Source organism: Amphibalanus amphitrite, unplaced genomic scaffold, assembly GCF_019059575.1.
Source record: "Amphibalanus amphitrite isolate SeventyFive unplaced genomic scaffold, NRLGWU_Aamphi_draft 000030F_arrow, whole genome shotgun sequence".
Lineage (NCBI taxonomy): Eukaryota > Metazoa > Arthropoda > Thecostraca > Balanomorpha > Balanidae > Amphibalanus > Amphibalanus amphitrite.
In genome coordinates, this window is record NW_024881526.1 from 202145 (window position 1) to 218964 (window position 16820).

Consider the following 16820-nt stretch of genomic DNA (forward strand, 5'->3'; position numbering starts at 1 on the left):
TCTTTCAAATTCGTGCACATCTAAATGCCCAAAACACACATTTTCTTGCAACTTATTTTTTTAGAATGACATTAAAAAAACATAAAATCGGCTCTCACCTCGAGACGCGTCCACTCAGCCACAAGACAGAACAGGGAAAGATGGCGCCCGGAAAACCTCGTCGGCTGGTCGTGTCGCGAGCGCCATCCATTGGATAAGTTTCGCACAATTCGCCCTGATACAACTTGGACATGATACAACTCTCCCCGCTCTCCCCTATAACATAATAGCTAAGGAATCTAAGGCCTCTTGCAATATCACCTTTTATGGCTTCGCGCTAAATTCAAAACGGCATCGCTTTAACGATGTCCGCTGCAATAAGATAAGGAATGTCTATATATAATGCTGCATGCTGTATCACCTATACCGTGCGGGACTCTACCGTTTCCATCATGTGTCGCGCTGCGCTCCGCGCCATGGACCGCCTCTCGGACGGATGCTCGGCTATAAACAGTGATGATGCCCCACCGGTGTTTCTCCAGCCGCCAAAACATTTACAGTGATCGCACGACAGTTCAGCGTCTCTCGCTGGCGAGAGAGGAATCTGAAGGGCCGCGGTCCAATACACAGCACCCGAGAGGAAATTTTTAGGGCTAGCGGTCCTGTACCGGACCTGAGAAGGGAGACTGAACGGCGCCGTTCCAATACATAGGAAGGGGGTCTAAGGGGCGGCGGTCCAATGCACAGCACCTGACAAGGGAACCAGAGGGGACGGTGGTTCTACATATACCGGACCTGAGAGGAGAATATGGAGGGCGGAAAGGGAATGTCCTACATAGTACATACCAGAAAATATTGTCGTACATATTTCTTTACACCAGAAAGGGAAAAGGAGTCTCGGACCTCTAGCGAGTGGCGATTGAGACTCGGACAGGGAAGACGGTCACAGACAGATACCGGGCCTATAGACGGGAGGCACGGTTTTGACGTCGCATTGAGTATAGGTATGTGCGGGCATGCGACAACCGTAATCGTAATGCCAGTGGCTGGACTATGTCTGTTCCACATCAAGCTTGCGGTCGGAGTTTCGTCGGCAGTTCACTCCTCCGTTCAATATTTTGCGTCTTTGAATGAAAGAGCTGTATATACAGAAATAACGCAATTTGCTCTCAGCAGGGCACTTCGGCCGCAAGTTTGATATGGTACAGAGTAAAGTTACGCTTGGTGAACCTTCTGAACTTTGGTGGTGTCGTCGCTAGGTGAAAGGATTCTGTTTGTTGAAAACAACAAAGGTGTTTTCCGTTTCGTTTTGTGTCAGTTAGGGGTTGCTGTTTGACATAACACGCGTGAAAAATTCGTTGGAAATTCGATATGAAAGCAGGGCAACTGTCAAACCCTCCGAAACATCCATCTCAAAAATAACACTGGTGCTGGCCTACTCATTGAAATAGTGTGTCTTCTGTCCATGCATTTCTATGAAGGGATCGACACGTTTAAATATGCTAGCGGTTGGGAGAGATCAAGCTGATGAGCCTCATGCCGGTAGGGCAGCTGGCTCCAGTGGTCAAAATTTATCTACATTGTGATGTCAGCGATAAGCATGAGGACATGTCAGATGTTGGCACCGTGTTCATCTGTTGGTTTTCCGTGCCAAGTGGTCCAATATTGACCCAGCAGGCCAGAGTCGGCGGCGGGATCTCTGAGCCTCATCTGTCTGTCCCCATCGGCCGTGGTGCCTGCCGCTGTCGGTACGGGAGGCCGACCGACGAGGTGGGAGGGTACCCAGACCTCGCTGCACCGAAAACAGATGCGTTTCTCCCGCTGCTCGGCAAGCTGGGGTGGAACAGAGAACCCCGGCCCCGCTGTAAACGGGTGCCCTAGCCCCGCAGGTCGGCCACCTGAGTGACGTCACAGCTCACGTCTCGTTGAAATTTAAGACAATAGCGGCGCTTCGACGACGGTCTCGGCGCGGCAGCGGCGGCCGGCGCACGGCGCGCCACCTGGAGCCAATCCAAGCGCGGCTATTTCGGTCGGCCGACGCGCCACTAGCGCCGCCCAGCGGCGGCCGCGCCAGTCACACGGCCGTCCGGCGGCTGCGGCGATGCCAAACCAAGCAGCCGGCGCCGGCGCCGACGGCCGGCCCTCGGCCAGTGCGCCTGGCCTTGGAGCGCGACCGCGACTCACCGGGGAGGCGACCGCGCGTCTGCCGCCGTCACCGATCGCATCACCGACCGGCCGGCCCTCTCCAGCCACCGAGGCCCATTGCAGAAGAGCGAAGGCAGGGAGACAAAAATCATGGGCAAGGCACATGAAAGGGAATGAAAAGGCGATCAACTTCATGTGACTTTCTTTCCCGCCGTGTTAGTGAACTCGTGAGGGTGTCTGACCTCTGAGTAGACCCACAGTTGGTGGGAGCTGCGCGATCCTGACGCCCCTAACCCTGATCCTGACCCATACTCGGATAAGGATTGGCTGTGGTCACTGGTCCGGATCAGTACCAGGCTACTTTACAGATAAAAAACTGTATGATACGCAAGCCGTTTCGCCATACACGGATTTATTTGTGGGCATGTAAAAAAAAAAAACTTCAAACACGCGACATTTTAATGGCAATCAGTTACGTAATGTCCTCCAAAACAGGCTGCCTGGCTGCCTAAGTTCTTACCCTTGAAGTTAAACAGCGTGATCAAAGGGTTATGTTTGCCTCAAATTCGCCAATGTTTAATTTATGTCCGCGCATGGAGTTAGCATGGTTTTGAATGTTCAACGGCCAGAGTCAATTTGGAGCATAAATCTCGATCTGGAATATTGATCCGGGATAAGACCAGATGTATGTATATAACGACCAACGGTCTACTACTTTGTTGGGATTAAAGTTCAAAATTTCTTCTTTCAAAACGTTTTCAAATACCTAAGCTAAAACGTTCATGCTCTCGTTTCTACACGGCCTGCCGAGGACACTCTATCTCTCTCACCGTGGTCTGCCAAACTGACGGTAAGACCAGTACAGCGCCCGAGTGCTGTTCAGTCTCCGTGATCTGGAGCACCACACAGAGCAGCACTGTCTTCTGGCTTTCTGCGCTCTCTTTGTGAACACTAATGACGTGTGTGGAATGTAAGATGTAGAGATTATCTTCCCCGATCTCTGTAACCACTGATAGATTAATGACGGCAAAAGCGAGCTGAAAACTCCTCTCGGTGTCTACATATGTTAGTGAGCGAGTGCTATCGCTCCATTCATACGGGAGAGTATATGTTATTCTGGTGCAGGATTCATTAATTAAGCGTTACGCGACTGTGAGTTTCCCGTTTGCAAACGATTTACAATATGAGATCGGAACGAGTTTCTGTAACTTCTCATCATATAACGGCGAGATTACATACGGCTGACCCACAAATCTATGAGCCACTACTGGAAAAGATGTGAATCGTGGGCAACGTAAACTGGCAATTGTCCAATGTCCAGACTCTCAGATCTCATGCGTCAGCTGGAACTGAAGGGGTGCTGACGACCGCTTTCCATAGAATACTTGTGAAGATGGAACATGTGACTGTGACTGCGGACAATCAACACAGTCCCACTTCATGTGCTCAAGTGGGCATTCGCTGACCACATTTTTTTTTTTCATGGATCGAGAGAGCACGTTCCTTGGTGGGTCGATATATAAATGGTGTGTGATTCATTCGAAATACGCAAACCTCATTAAAAGATAGGTAGTTAGGCTGCATTTGAGTCATGCGAAGTGTGCCCTAGGAACTTTGTGTCCATATGATTATAACTTATCGTCCATTGAATACACAAAGCAGTCCATTATTGATTCGTATATACATACACGCATGGTTTCTCTATGCATCATACTGCAGACGCTAATATGCTAGTTTTTTTTCGAACCTCACGTAGTTGACAATCTGGATTTCAATGAGCACACAGAGCCCTTTAGCCCTGGCTGTTATACAACGAGATGGTTGAGTGTTATAAGCGATTACGCGCGAGGGAGAGATTGTGCTGAGCTATGGGATCTAGCTAGCATTCTCAGCCACGTATTATTTTGATCTACGTGTTAGTAATTCAGCTTTTACCGCCTTTGGTGCCAGCTGGCATACCGGCGGAGACATGTGTTGGTGTGGTTCATTGTTTTCTGGTATGATGCCAGCCAGAAGTCTCTGGGCGGCGCGGCGGTGCATTGTATGTTCTCTGGCTCTAGCAATTATGAGAACCATGGGCAGTATAGACGTGGAGTCTGGCTGCACTAGTGCTTTGACACAACCGTTGCACTGGTGAAAATACGCAACCGATGGGACAGAAACAGTCAGCTCACTGCAAAATGCAAGGTCGTTGTCTGTTCCTGAAATTTAGTTTTACTCATAACTCATTAAATCTGGGCATCCATAGTCGCAACAAGCTTAGTCACCCAGAGGTGGTTCAGTTCATCCATGCGCTGCCCCGCTTCGAATGACAACGCTGAAACTATACATTTGTGATGAAAATATTTTATTCGAACACTATATGAATAATTTTCATTGAGTTTCATATAGAATGATTATACATAGCAATGCTGATCTACCAAGATTTTCAGGTAGTCGTTATATAATAAATTAATAAAAAAATACACTGCTGATGAACTGGATTTAAACAATTTATCATAATCCAGCGTAATCCAACAGCCACAGCGGGTCATTAGGTAACTATTTATGCATGTGACATAAGGCTCGCTAAGTGGCACTGAGCCGGGGTATGGGCCCCCTACCATCCCGAACTCCAATCCGCTGTAACAGAGATTGTGTGCTCGTTCGGCGTGCTATTCCGCTGATAGGACGAGCGCTGATTGTCGGCTTAAGGGATTGGCCGTGACGGCTTTCGTAGGGGTCGGCTGACGCTTATATCGACCTTGAATACTAGCCCTTCCGGTGCGCCTCGCGTTTGCTGATTATGAATTAAGAAAGCAAGATGCAGTGATTGGCTAAAAATCTTCAATTGTTAAAAGAAAGGACGAGTGTTCGAAATGCGTTTTTGAATAAAAATTATGAGATCAATCAGCTTTATTTTCACATCAAATTACGCCCATCATAGCAGGAAAACTATATACCATGCAGCCTGAGCAATTATACAAGAGCGTGGGCGGGTGCAAAGTCAGACCGCAGGATGTAATTAAGTGTGTTAAGCCTTGCGATCGTTTTGTTTATCCGATAGGAGCCCAGTTCTACACTGAAGATCGAATACAGCCATTAAGCGCTCGATTCAGGCAATAAACTGGCGTTAACGACCAGTTCTCGCCACCCACGTGAACGAATGTTTGGGTAGAAAGGCTCCCAGCATGGGACTTCAGCGAGGCTTTGGGTAGGTATTGCCAATGGGTGAGAGATGTATGAGGGATGATGCGACACAAATGCACCTACGATTTTTTTATCAATATTTTAGGCATAGTAAGCGGGAATCGTGTGTTAATCAACTCCACATCTTACTATAGGTTGGATAGCTTAGTGGGAATTATGTTCACCGTTATATTCACAATAAGATTTCATGTAATTGTTCTTGTGTACCCAGACAGACACCTTTTATAAACAATGGCACGAACTACAATCATCACGGCTATGTACAAATTTCATACGAATTCATCGAAACATAGTGGAAACTTAGATGCAACTTCTGAGAAGATTTCGGTTGTTCACTGTTACTCTATACCCCTACGTTCTGTTATGGAGGTGTTCTATCCCGCAGCCCTGCTTGACTGCCACCACTAATTGTTGGTGATGTTTTGCCAACAGTTTCCGCGGAACCGAAATATTTACCAAACATATTTACAAGATTTGGTGTCAGTTTATTACCTTTATAAACCACCGTAAACAGGCGGCTCGTTAACAAGCTGCTTATTAAAAATGACGTCATCAGTCAAAACAACGAGATGAGGCGACGCAAACGCACCAAAAGACATAGGAACATCCTCATGCAAATAAGTTGGATGTTGTCGCTCGCCTTCAGCAACTTCTTGCTTCTTTTTATGACTGTAAGGGCAAATACCCCGCTTTCTTCACCGATCTATTAACCCGGCAGTTGCTGGGGTATTTCGCCACCCACCGTTTGCTGGGGGGGGGGGGCGTTAAACGCCCCCAGCCGATAACTCGAGAACCAATAGACGCAGCGAAACGCACGAGGCGGCAAACGAAAGAACGCGACGAGACGCTTCAGATGAGTACTTCAAAGTTGAATTTTGAGGTCACAGGTCGGGTCAAGGTCAGGTCAAACACCTGAAATCGGGCTTTCAGTAGCATGGATTTCAGGACTTCGCAATGGGCGCCTCTCGTCATAAACTCTGTTAAAACGGTGCACAATCCATCATATAAGGCCTACAAGAGTGTCAGCTCCATGTAGGGGTCAATCAAGCATAGGTCAGGGTCAAGGTCAGGTCAACCGGGTAGGCACATATCCCCGAAAATCAAAACTGATATTCGCAGCCTGTGACACATGTTTTATGGGTAATTTGGGGCGTAGAACACGATGGTCACATTCATTTTATCATATGTGTACGTGTTTGGCTCAAAAACCTCAATTTAAGAAATGCATATATCATGGTCGTGAAGTAGTCACGATAAATTGCCAAGATTCAGTTCAAGATTTTGGAAAATGCGGAACGATAATCAATAATCGAAGATAGCCATTTGATTGTTCATGGTATTGGCAGTCTAATGGCGTTTACGGCATGTCTGTATGTCTATTCTGTGATTTTATATGATTTTTTGAACATATGCCGTTTTTGGTCGAAAACTCAGAAATCATGACGTCACTAAAACCTCGATATCTCAAAAATTTTCCGACCGATTTTTTTGAAGCTTTGTCACAATAAACTTCAATCAATTCCCTACAGGTACCCAAAATTTGGCGCGCCTGCGGCGCGCCGTTTTTATGCTATGGCCCGGCGAAAAAAGTGGGGGCGTTTAACGCCCCCCCCCCCAGCAACTCGCGGGTTAAGTGGCATTGTGACGATGTGTCAATCGGCAGTGCTGAGTGAGGACCGTCCCCGGGCTGTCACCAGGGAAGAGGACGCGTCGGTAACGACTTACGACCTCGCTGAACGGCCAGTGACACCTCGCACCATCCATCTCGGCACGACGCTGGGAGACGGGCCACGGAGAGGCCCGTCGCCCAGCGCGTCTCCCACCGACCCACGGTTAGGCCAGAGGGGGGCCAGTGAGCTATACCCCACCGATCTGCACAGCAGGGCGGTGACGAAGTACGAACCACTGGATTCTGGTCTACTTCCCTCTAAGCCAGGACGGAGACGGAGCCGCTGAGCTCTGAGCTCCCTCCCACCGACCTCACGACGATGGAAGGCGTGGAACATTGAGCTCGGAGCTCGACCCACAGCAGCACGGAGAGGCGCTCGTTCTCCGACCCCCTGACAGACGGAGACGGCCACTGAGCTATGCTCACCGTCAGGACTGAGACCACGTCTCTGTCCCACCCACCTCCCCCACACGGCAAGACGGAGGCCGAGCCGCTGACTCACGGTATAGGACGAAGACGGGCCACCGTCTTGGCCTGGCCGACCACAACTTCGATCAACGACAACGATAACATTTACCGCAAGGGACTGAGGTGGCCCTTCACACATTATTTGTTATTCTAGCGTGATTGTTGAAGCATAGAGGATGAAAGAACTGATGTCATGCTGATTATTTTATGTTTCTTTTCAATTTATTAGCAGATCGATCAAACGAATGACCTACTGTTGAGGCTCGATTCTTGTTGCGGTAGTTCAACACCTTCAGCAGTTCATTAGTGAGTAGAAAGATCATTGTCTTTGCAGAATGTTTGAAGGTGGTACTCCAGAAAGTATTTAAACTTTCAGCAGGATTTGTTCCTGGACACCGAATAGAAGTTTCATGTCATCCTGATTTAGTAAACGCGGTAGTCGTTACCGCAGACAGCTGAAGATGTCAGGAATGTTTTTACAGGTTTGTCATCATCATTACCATACATTGGTATTGGAATCGTGCCTGTCACACGCAAGTGTGACAGGCACGATTCCATTCCATTTCGTGATCGATATTTGTAAGCTTTATAAAATCAAATCAATATGTCGTGATTTGCTTGAGTCACTATCCACACTTTGAGCTGAAACACCTAAACACCGTAACAGACAAACAAACCGCGGCAATTTTCCAAGTCAGCAAATCATAACCGCGACCTTCAATGAAAAATCCGACGAACCGATGGCAACGCGATAAGTCCGCCAAGCGATGAGCACCAGGCCGGCCGGCCGGCCGTCCCCTGGGGCGCTGACTGGTGGAACGGGAGCCCCGCGGGGCGGCGCGCGGCGACCACTCCCAGCCGCTGCAGAGGTAAACGACAGCACTGGAGAGGGCATCCGACTGCGGCGGCGCAAACACCTCTCAGCGGTCATAAACACAGCTGCCGCCCTGCTATGACGCCGAAAAGGATGTTGTGAGGGCACTCCCACACGACATGGTGCCATTCGGTCTCCGTGTACCAATCTCGATAAATGTAACTGTGTGACTTTCCCAGCACATGCATGTAGGCACTTACATATGGCTATGTGTGTGTGTCTATCTCATTTATCATTTCTGCGATGTAGCATCAGTAGCGGCGGAACACCTTCAATTAAGGGGGGAGGGGGGGGGGGCACTGCCGAGTTTTGGTCCCATTCTTTCCATGCAACGCCCATAGGGCTAATGTTAAAATGCCAAAATCAAAGGGGGCCACGGTGCCCCGGTGCCCTCCCCGTTCCGCCGCCCATGTGTAGCATGTGTTCAATGTTCACAGCCTGCCGTGATGGTGTTGTTATTGGCGATGCTAATGAAGACAAGAACACTGAATACAAATAGGTTTTAACGTAAAAGGAACTGTTAGCAAGAGCAACTCACCGTTGTAAGAACAACCACCTATCATTTATTTCATTTCACGTAGTCGCATGCTGGCATAATGCGGAATAAATTATTGAGAGAGGTGCAAAATCGTAAAGGAGGTGCCGTGATGAGATGAGTCGAAAAATCCCAAGGACTATGCTGATATAGATTTTTGGCTTGATGAACTGAAGGGAAGCTCTGGAATGTCATTTCTTTTCTTATCCGCCATTGCATCAGCATTTTTGACTGACGTGTTTGTGAATGTCATACGGCTAAAGGAAATGTCAAGGCCATCATTTACGTTATTATATCACTTAACTTTAATTAGCCATGCAGTAGGCATGTAGACAGATTGTGAATAAGACCAAGAAATTGATGGGTACCTTCAGATTCACAATCAAGCAACATTAAAGGCACATCAAACTTAATTACCTCATTAGCAATTAAAGTCCGTACCTCTGTGTTGATGACGTCATAGTAACGTTTAAATAATTTTACTTTTGCAGTAAATCTGTTTTCCTTCTGCCAGTCATGCACACTCATCCAGGCTTGTTTTCAATTACAAATTATCTAATTATCAAGCATTGGGATCGCTATTTATTTCGCCTTGTGTCCAATTTCGTACGTCAGCTGATCTGCCTCAAATCCATCCGTCGACATGTCAGATTAATTAGATTTCTCCCGTCGCCAATTATAGTGATACGCCTCTATTTTTATCTGTTGGCATTGCCCGCCGTGGGCCATCTGTTATGCAGCCGATGTGTGTCAGTCGCTGTTTGCTGATGTTTTTGTTGATGTTGTTGCTCCGACCGCTGCCTGGAATGGTGATAAGTGCGGCGCTGGAAACACTCTGGTGAGTCTCGCGACGCATTAGCATACACGGTAGCGGGGAGCATCTGTGCACGGCCTGGTAAGCACGTCGTGGTCCTTTGACCTTTCTCCGCGCCGGCTGGGGCGGGTGCTCGGAGCACCAGGGCGGCGGGGGCCGCAGCAGACGGCCAGCGTGTTCTGTGTTCTGTTACAGAGGCGCTGATGGAGGCGTGTGCGCGCCTTGAGGCAGTCTCGCCCCGTCCGAGATGCGATCGATGGTCCCAGAGCACCTGTGGCTGTGTCAGGGAGAAGCACTATCTGCTACCGCTACCGCGTCTGGTCTGTGACGGATCACCGCCCCAAACACAAACTACAGGGGACGTTGAGCGGCGGAGGGATACTACTCCCCAGCTAGAGGTCTGTGCTGCGAGGGTAGGGGACTCTCCGCGGGACCGCGGCCCGTCCCGACTGCGGCAGCTGAGTGCTCGGGGGGCTGCCAGGTGACGCGGTACTCACCTGAGACCCGACCTATGCGCTGTCTGGCTGTCTGGAGTGCTGGTGAGTCCGGCGGCGGCACCGGCGGCCACTCTGTGCCCGCTCCGAGCCCGACGGCCACTCGTCCGACCGTCCGTCCGACCGCGCGGCTCCGGGAGCGTCCCACCGCGTGCCGCCACTGCCACCAACACTGGCACACACCACCAGCGGCGGCGCCGCTGCCGGCGGGCAGAGAGCGCGGGCCGCCGGCCAACTGGGATCGGCAAGGTGCCACCGGCCGGCCGCCGTCGGCCAGGGATAGCCGGCCGCCGACCGTCGCGTCGGGCTCGACGCGCGGCACGGCGCCGCCCCCGGCCCGGCCCGGCCCGTCCGTCCGGCCGGCCGCCCGACCACGATGAATGGCCCAAAGGTCAGCGCCGGATGCTGGAATTCGCGGGGACGGGACGCTGGCTGTCTGACCTGCTCCACGGGCCTGATCGGACCTCATTTAAATGCTTCTGGTTGTTTGGTTGTTTGGTGAAACCTACACTCGGCTCAAGCACTAGTTGAATGTATGTACATTTTGTGGAATACAGGTCACAGCTTGAGATAGACTCATTCACCCCCTCCAATTTTCTCCTCTATTTCACGCTTGAGTTTCTAATAAGCTCGTCCAATTACTCAATCACAAGAGCTATCAGGAGTAGCTGAAAAATATGCGTAAGGGATAGAGCAAAAAAAAAAAACGTCCCCGGGCCATGACGCGGGTCAACCAAACATCAATCTATAACACTGATATCCCCTTTTATATTCAAGAGGTGTAACACGCGCACCGACGCGGGGCGGATATCCGCCCCCCTGAGGTTTTTCGCAAATAGCGGGAAAACCGCGGCGCGTAGCTCCGCAAAATTTGGTACGACTATTCTCTCATCAATTTTACACATGGTGTGCAAGTTTGAACCTCCTTACTTTTAAGGTCAGGTCACCAGGTCACTTTGAATGACCCAAGCTCAAGTCACTTTTTTTGCAAATTTGTCACCGTGCCAGAGCTACAGTAGATGTCGGAGGCCTTTGAAAGTCGTAGGATGTTATAAGGTCATTAGTAGCTACAATTTGTATATCTCGAAATTTTGATATCGGTGACCTAAGGTCAGGTCAATTTCGCGACCTCCCCATTATAAGTCAATGGGGGGAAAATCAACTCCCTGTTTTTACCACTAAAATGGGTCGGAATGGCCCCATATACCATGCATGACTTCATATACGATCAACCTTCACTACCTTGAGGTCAGTTTTGCTGTTGGGCAGCTGTAAGGTCATGTGACGTCATCAAAGGTCACCAAAGGTTTTTTTTGCCAATAACTCCGTACAGGAACAAGATATAGCCGCGCAGATGGTCTCATTGTGTTCAGCTCGTTAAGACGCATCGAATGATATACATGATGACCTCGAGGTCACGTGACCTGAGGTCAACCTTTGACCTTGACCTTTCGAGGTCAACATATATATCATTCGATGCGGATTGACGAGAGGATCACGATGATGCCCTTAGTTTGTTCCTATCTTGACTAATTCGAAAGTTATTCGAGAAAAACTCTCCATATCTAGCGCCGTCATTTTGACTTTTTTGACCCATGTGACGTCATCTTTGACCTGACCTGAAAATGACCTTTGTAAAAATTGTAGACCTTGTCCGTGCGTATCCGATGCCGTTTGCCGCTTGTTGCTATCTTGCTTCGTTCTCGAGATCTCAGGGGGGCGGTCATCCGCCCCCCCCCCGTCGGTACGAAGTTGGCGCAGACCCCCGTCGGTGCGAGTGGTAGGTAAATATGAAAATATCACTGCATTGCTTAGTCCTCTTTTAACCCGCGCCGGGCCGGTGCTCTGAGATTCCGCGCCGGGCCGGGGGGTGTCTGAACACCCCCCCTTCTAACTCGGCTCCTGGGCCACGTAGCGACACGCGGTAAGCGGCAATCGAAAGAACGTCCAAAATAAGGACGAAAACACTTCGGTCATTTTTTGGGTCAGGTCAAAGGTCAGGTCACCAGAGGTCACCAAAGGTCAAATGTCCACTATTTCAACATTTTGGAAACTGCCAACGGCTACCTCGGGAACCGATAGAGCTACAGCGCCGCGGAAAAGCGCATTCGATAGCCCTTTTACAGATCTTTCTGAGTAATGTTCTCAGATTTGACCTCAGGTCAACGGTTTAGCCTCCAGGGGGCAAAAACTCCAAAAATAGCCGTTTTTACGAAAAACGTTTTTTCGGCAATAACTTTTGACTCAAAAAAGTCATGACATTACTTTTGCCACCATCGTGTTCCTCTCGTCGAGACGCGTCGAATGAACTATAATTTGACCTTGAAAGGTCAACTTGAAAATTTGACCTCAGGTCAAGGTCATGACCTGACCGGAAAAGGCCATGTTGCATATCAGTCGATCCGCAACGTCGAGCCGAACACATCTAAGGCGTTTTCAGCGCTCTAGCACGTCTCTATCAGAAGTTATTAGCGAAAAACTGTTAGATTCTGTTCGTGACCTGAGATGACCTCGGGGACATAACGAGGGGTCACAGTTGCCATTTTCCGGTTCAGTGAGTCCATTTTACCTACATCTCGATGTTTGAGAGTGTCTAGAATAACGTTCGTGCAAAACAGACGCTTTTCAATTTTCTCCCATTGACTTATAATGGAGAGGTCGCAAAATTGACCTGACCTTAGGTCACCGATATCAAAATTCCGAGATATACATTTTATAGATAATGTTGCTCTAATCAATCGCTGAAAGTTTCAAGGCAATCGATCAATCGGTATAGCTATGACGAGCATTCTTATTTTTTCTGAGGTGAGGTCACTTGGCGTGACCTGGTGACCTGACCTAAGGCGACCTGGGTCTGAAATTTTCACAACATGTGCGGAAAAAATGCACAAACAGGTGTGCCAAAAACCGCAGGGGGGGTGTTCAAACACCCCCCCGGCCCGGCGCGGGTTACAAATAATAACCTTGTCAACAATTGGGATTTTGGATTTTACTGTTTTCATTTCAGCCAGCCGTTTACATAGTTCCTCGTGTTCACCGGTGCCTACATTTCCGTGGGAGAAGGCTTCTCGAGACAGTTAGGTTGATAAGGATATAGGAAATGCTCGCAGTAGCATGCTGGCGGTCTGTGCAGCAAATGTCTCAGCTGTTTGATGTAACCATGGGTTGGGTGGTTCTGGCACAGTTGCAAGATTTGGGAACGTAATTATCACTGCAACCCAAGGCTGTAGAAATAAATCAAATGATAATTCTTGAGAAGCGGCCACGTTTTAACCCAGATCTGCCCAGAACAAAAATGTTTTCAGATTTTTTGTTACGCTGGTTTTGGGGTACTTTTGAATCACATTGCTTACCAGCATGTGTCATTTGTTGTTGGCTGTACCCGTTTTGTCGGAAATTGCCGTATCATATATGATACGCTGGGCATTTTCGCACTTTTATAGCACCTTAACGAACCTTTGCATTTGCCTATAATTTTACTTGTGAAAACGTCTCAGAATTGCCAGCTTTGAGTTTATTTGTAATAATGACACCAAGGAAACAGTAAATCGTAATTGACCAGACCCATAGATACCTATAGGTGAGTATGTCAACAAGTGCTTTCTGACATAATGCTTACTTTTGGGGCTGGAAGGTATCAAATACAATTTGCGTGGCCAGTTCTTCACTAGTAGACAGTAACTTACCAATTAACGTCTGTCTTCAAGTCACTGGGACTTACCTTGGCAGAGAATCTAGACATTCCAGTGGTGGATGACCATGTTGATGGAGATGATGTTTTCGTAAAAACCACCGGAGGCGTCCTAAGACACGTACGAATACTCTGGTGATAATGAGGATGTCACAAGAAAACGTGATATCAACCGTCATCCTGCTCGGCAGCTGAATGCTCGGGCCGAGGTGCGAGGGAGAGAAAACTTTCCGGTGCACTATTCTGACGGAAAACGTCTCGGAGACCTTCAGAGATGCGAGGTAAACCGGAAGCGTTGCTGGCCCAGCGTCAGAGCTCGGGAAGGTCCTCGAAGCAAAGAGACGAAAGGTCTGAAATGGAAGCAAGGGCAGTGCCCTGTGATCGTCTTCACCGGTACGCATCTTTCAGACTTCGATTCACACAAATACCGCGATTCCTCTCTAATTGAGACATCCTTTCCTTTATACATGATGAAGTCCTCAAGCTCGTCCGGAAGGTCATGGTGTTTCACGCTTTTGACATCGTCGAAGTCTGACCTCGAGTTCCCTGACGCTATAAACAAGAAGGACAAGATATATATCCTCCTTCGTGACACTGCACTCGACGGCAGACTTCAGGCACGTGCTCCATCTCCTAGGGATGTGTTCCCTTTTGTCCACTTTTCATGTCGCTTCAAGGACCTTCTCGACTTCTGTTCCTGGGATGCAACAATGTCGCTGCTTAACCTTGCATCTCTAAAGGTCTCCGAGACGTCTTCTTTCTCGGAATCGCGTTTCGGGAAGTTTATTCCTCCTTGCGGCCCTAACACACAGCTGCCGAGCAAGATGCCGGTTGAGGTCACGTTCTTCTGTGGCATCCTCATCATCACCAGAGTACTCGTCCGTGTCGTAGGACGCCTCCGATGGTTTTACCAAGACGTCACCTCCATCAACATCGTCATCCACCACTAGAATGTCTAGAATTTGCGCCAAGGTGACTGGAAAACATATGGATTAGGGGCAAGTAATTGTGTAGGCTAATGTGAGAAACTGCCCACCGTATCATATATGATACGAATATGTTGTTATCACTCCTGACACGCCAGCTTTGGCGCAAGAATGTATTCAACCACCTGGTGTGTGAGCTTGAACATTTGGTACTATGCTGCCACAAAATTGAGCAGTTCGGCAGAAAGCACTAGTTAGCATACTAACGTCGGCATTATTGGGTCTGGTAAATTACGACTTCTGTGGGCAGCTGTTTTTGTTTAATCATGCTACACGGAAAATATATGAAATATAGAAAAGGTTACCCACTCTGGAAATAGTACACACGACTGACAACACAACACCACAAAATAAAGTTTCGGCGTCTTTCAGATGGAAGTCGGTTGCCTAGCAACGGCCGAGCGACTCATCGTATCATAAATGATACGGTGGGCAGATCTGGGTTAACCATCTGTGTGATGTGGTGCTCTGCAATTTCCTCTCCTCTTCTCTGCCCTCATAAACTCTCTTCCTCCTCCTCACCCGGAAATTTCCCTGCAGCTACAATGTGATTCCTTGACGATTCAGCTGATGATATCTTTCAATGTGAAAAGATGGTTCACTTCTCTCAGCAAACTCAGCAAATGCTGTAAACAGGGTGAATGCGAAGCACTTCTCTAAGCAAACTGCAGAAATTTCACAAACAGTGCTTCACAGAGACGGCCACTCATGTCAAATTGATAGCCGCCCAACAGCCATACACAACGCTTTTACGCTGCTCCGCTGGAGCTCAGTGAACTGAGTACGAAATACGAATATGCCGAAAAATGTGTGCAAAAATATTCAAAGGCAATAGTTGTGAAAGAAAAGGAAATAGGAGGTAAGGATGAGCATATTACTTCATCCCCACGGGTGACGGTGACGTTTTTCTCCCCCCCCCCCCCCCGACGAATACTTGCGACAGCTCCCGATCACCCAAAGATAGGTATGAGCGTAAAACTCATCACCTTTTAAAAAGCCACTTGCAAAAATACTTTTGTATAAAGTTGACGTCTGGGCAGCATTAAATTGTTACGTGAACCACAAATTACGCCCTAATAATCCTGAAAGTATTTCACAACATTCTTGAATTTGGTAAATAAAATAAACAAATGTGCAAAGTTTAAGGTACGTACGTTTTTTTACGTGATCTTGTCATTGAACCTTGAGCACATTATCGGACTCCTTAGAACGTCTTCTTTGGTTTTCAATGAGTTTTACTCGATTTTGTGCATCCTGCCATTCTCTGGAACACATGGTTTGGGATCACTTCTTATGTCCCGGTTTTACCTTTGACCTTGACATCTGACCTTGTAAATTAACCTGACGTCAAAAACTGCAGATGCTTTAGAATTTTATCTTTGAGACCTTTTGTTTGCTATCAATTTTATTTTCGTAACTTTTCTTTTACGGAGTGAGACGATGGCGAAAAACGGCCCCGGGCCCAGTTGCTGTGGTTGGAATTACTTTCCCTGACCAAGCCGGGTTAATGAATGGGATGACACCCATCCCTTCACCCCTTCATTGCCCTTGCCCTTTGCCCTTTCCCTTTCCCTTCATTGAACCTAAGCATTAGAGGACGAGGAAGAACCGCCTACCGGGCAACGATACACACAATATTTTTTTCGTTAGGTAGAGTTCGTTAAGCCCTGAGCTAAATGTTCGCCTGACAACTCGATAGTGAACTGAAACACACGATGAACTCCTCCTTTGAGCACCTCGGTGCGTAAAAAATCCCGATTTTTTATGAATCGCTGTTACATTTTGGTGTCCCTAATCCTGAATGGAATCAAATTCGAAATTTAAACAGTTCTTAGCACATTTTAGCTATTCAGGCAGGTAGCACGGACTTGTTCTATCCACTGGCAGATCTAGAAAGGCGGTCTTGGACGCTGCGGGGATGATACCCCAAACAATATTCTCCAAATTCCAAAAACACCTCGGATTTCGATTATTTA

General features: G+C 48.2%; 1 protein-coding gene across 5 annotated transcripts in view; it reads right to left on the reverse strand.

The window, feature by feature from the left end:
- LOC122367114 (sodium/calcium exchanger 3-like) overlaps positions 1-10353 on the reverse strand; it is a 31981-nt gene extending 21628 nt beyond the window's left edge. For 2 of the 5 annotated variants that reach the window (XM_043339957.1, XM_043339928.1), the window contains exon 1: positions 10171-10336. The gene's annotated coding sequence lies outside the window, so the exon portion shown is untranslated. Of the gene's footprint in view, positions 1-10170 lie in introns of all 5 variants that reach the window. The other 3 variants (XM_043339935.1, XM_043339950.1, XM_043339962.1) reach the window with 3 other exon arrangements.
- Positions 10354-16820: the final 6467 nt, after the last annotated feature.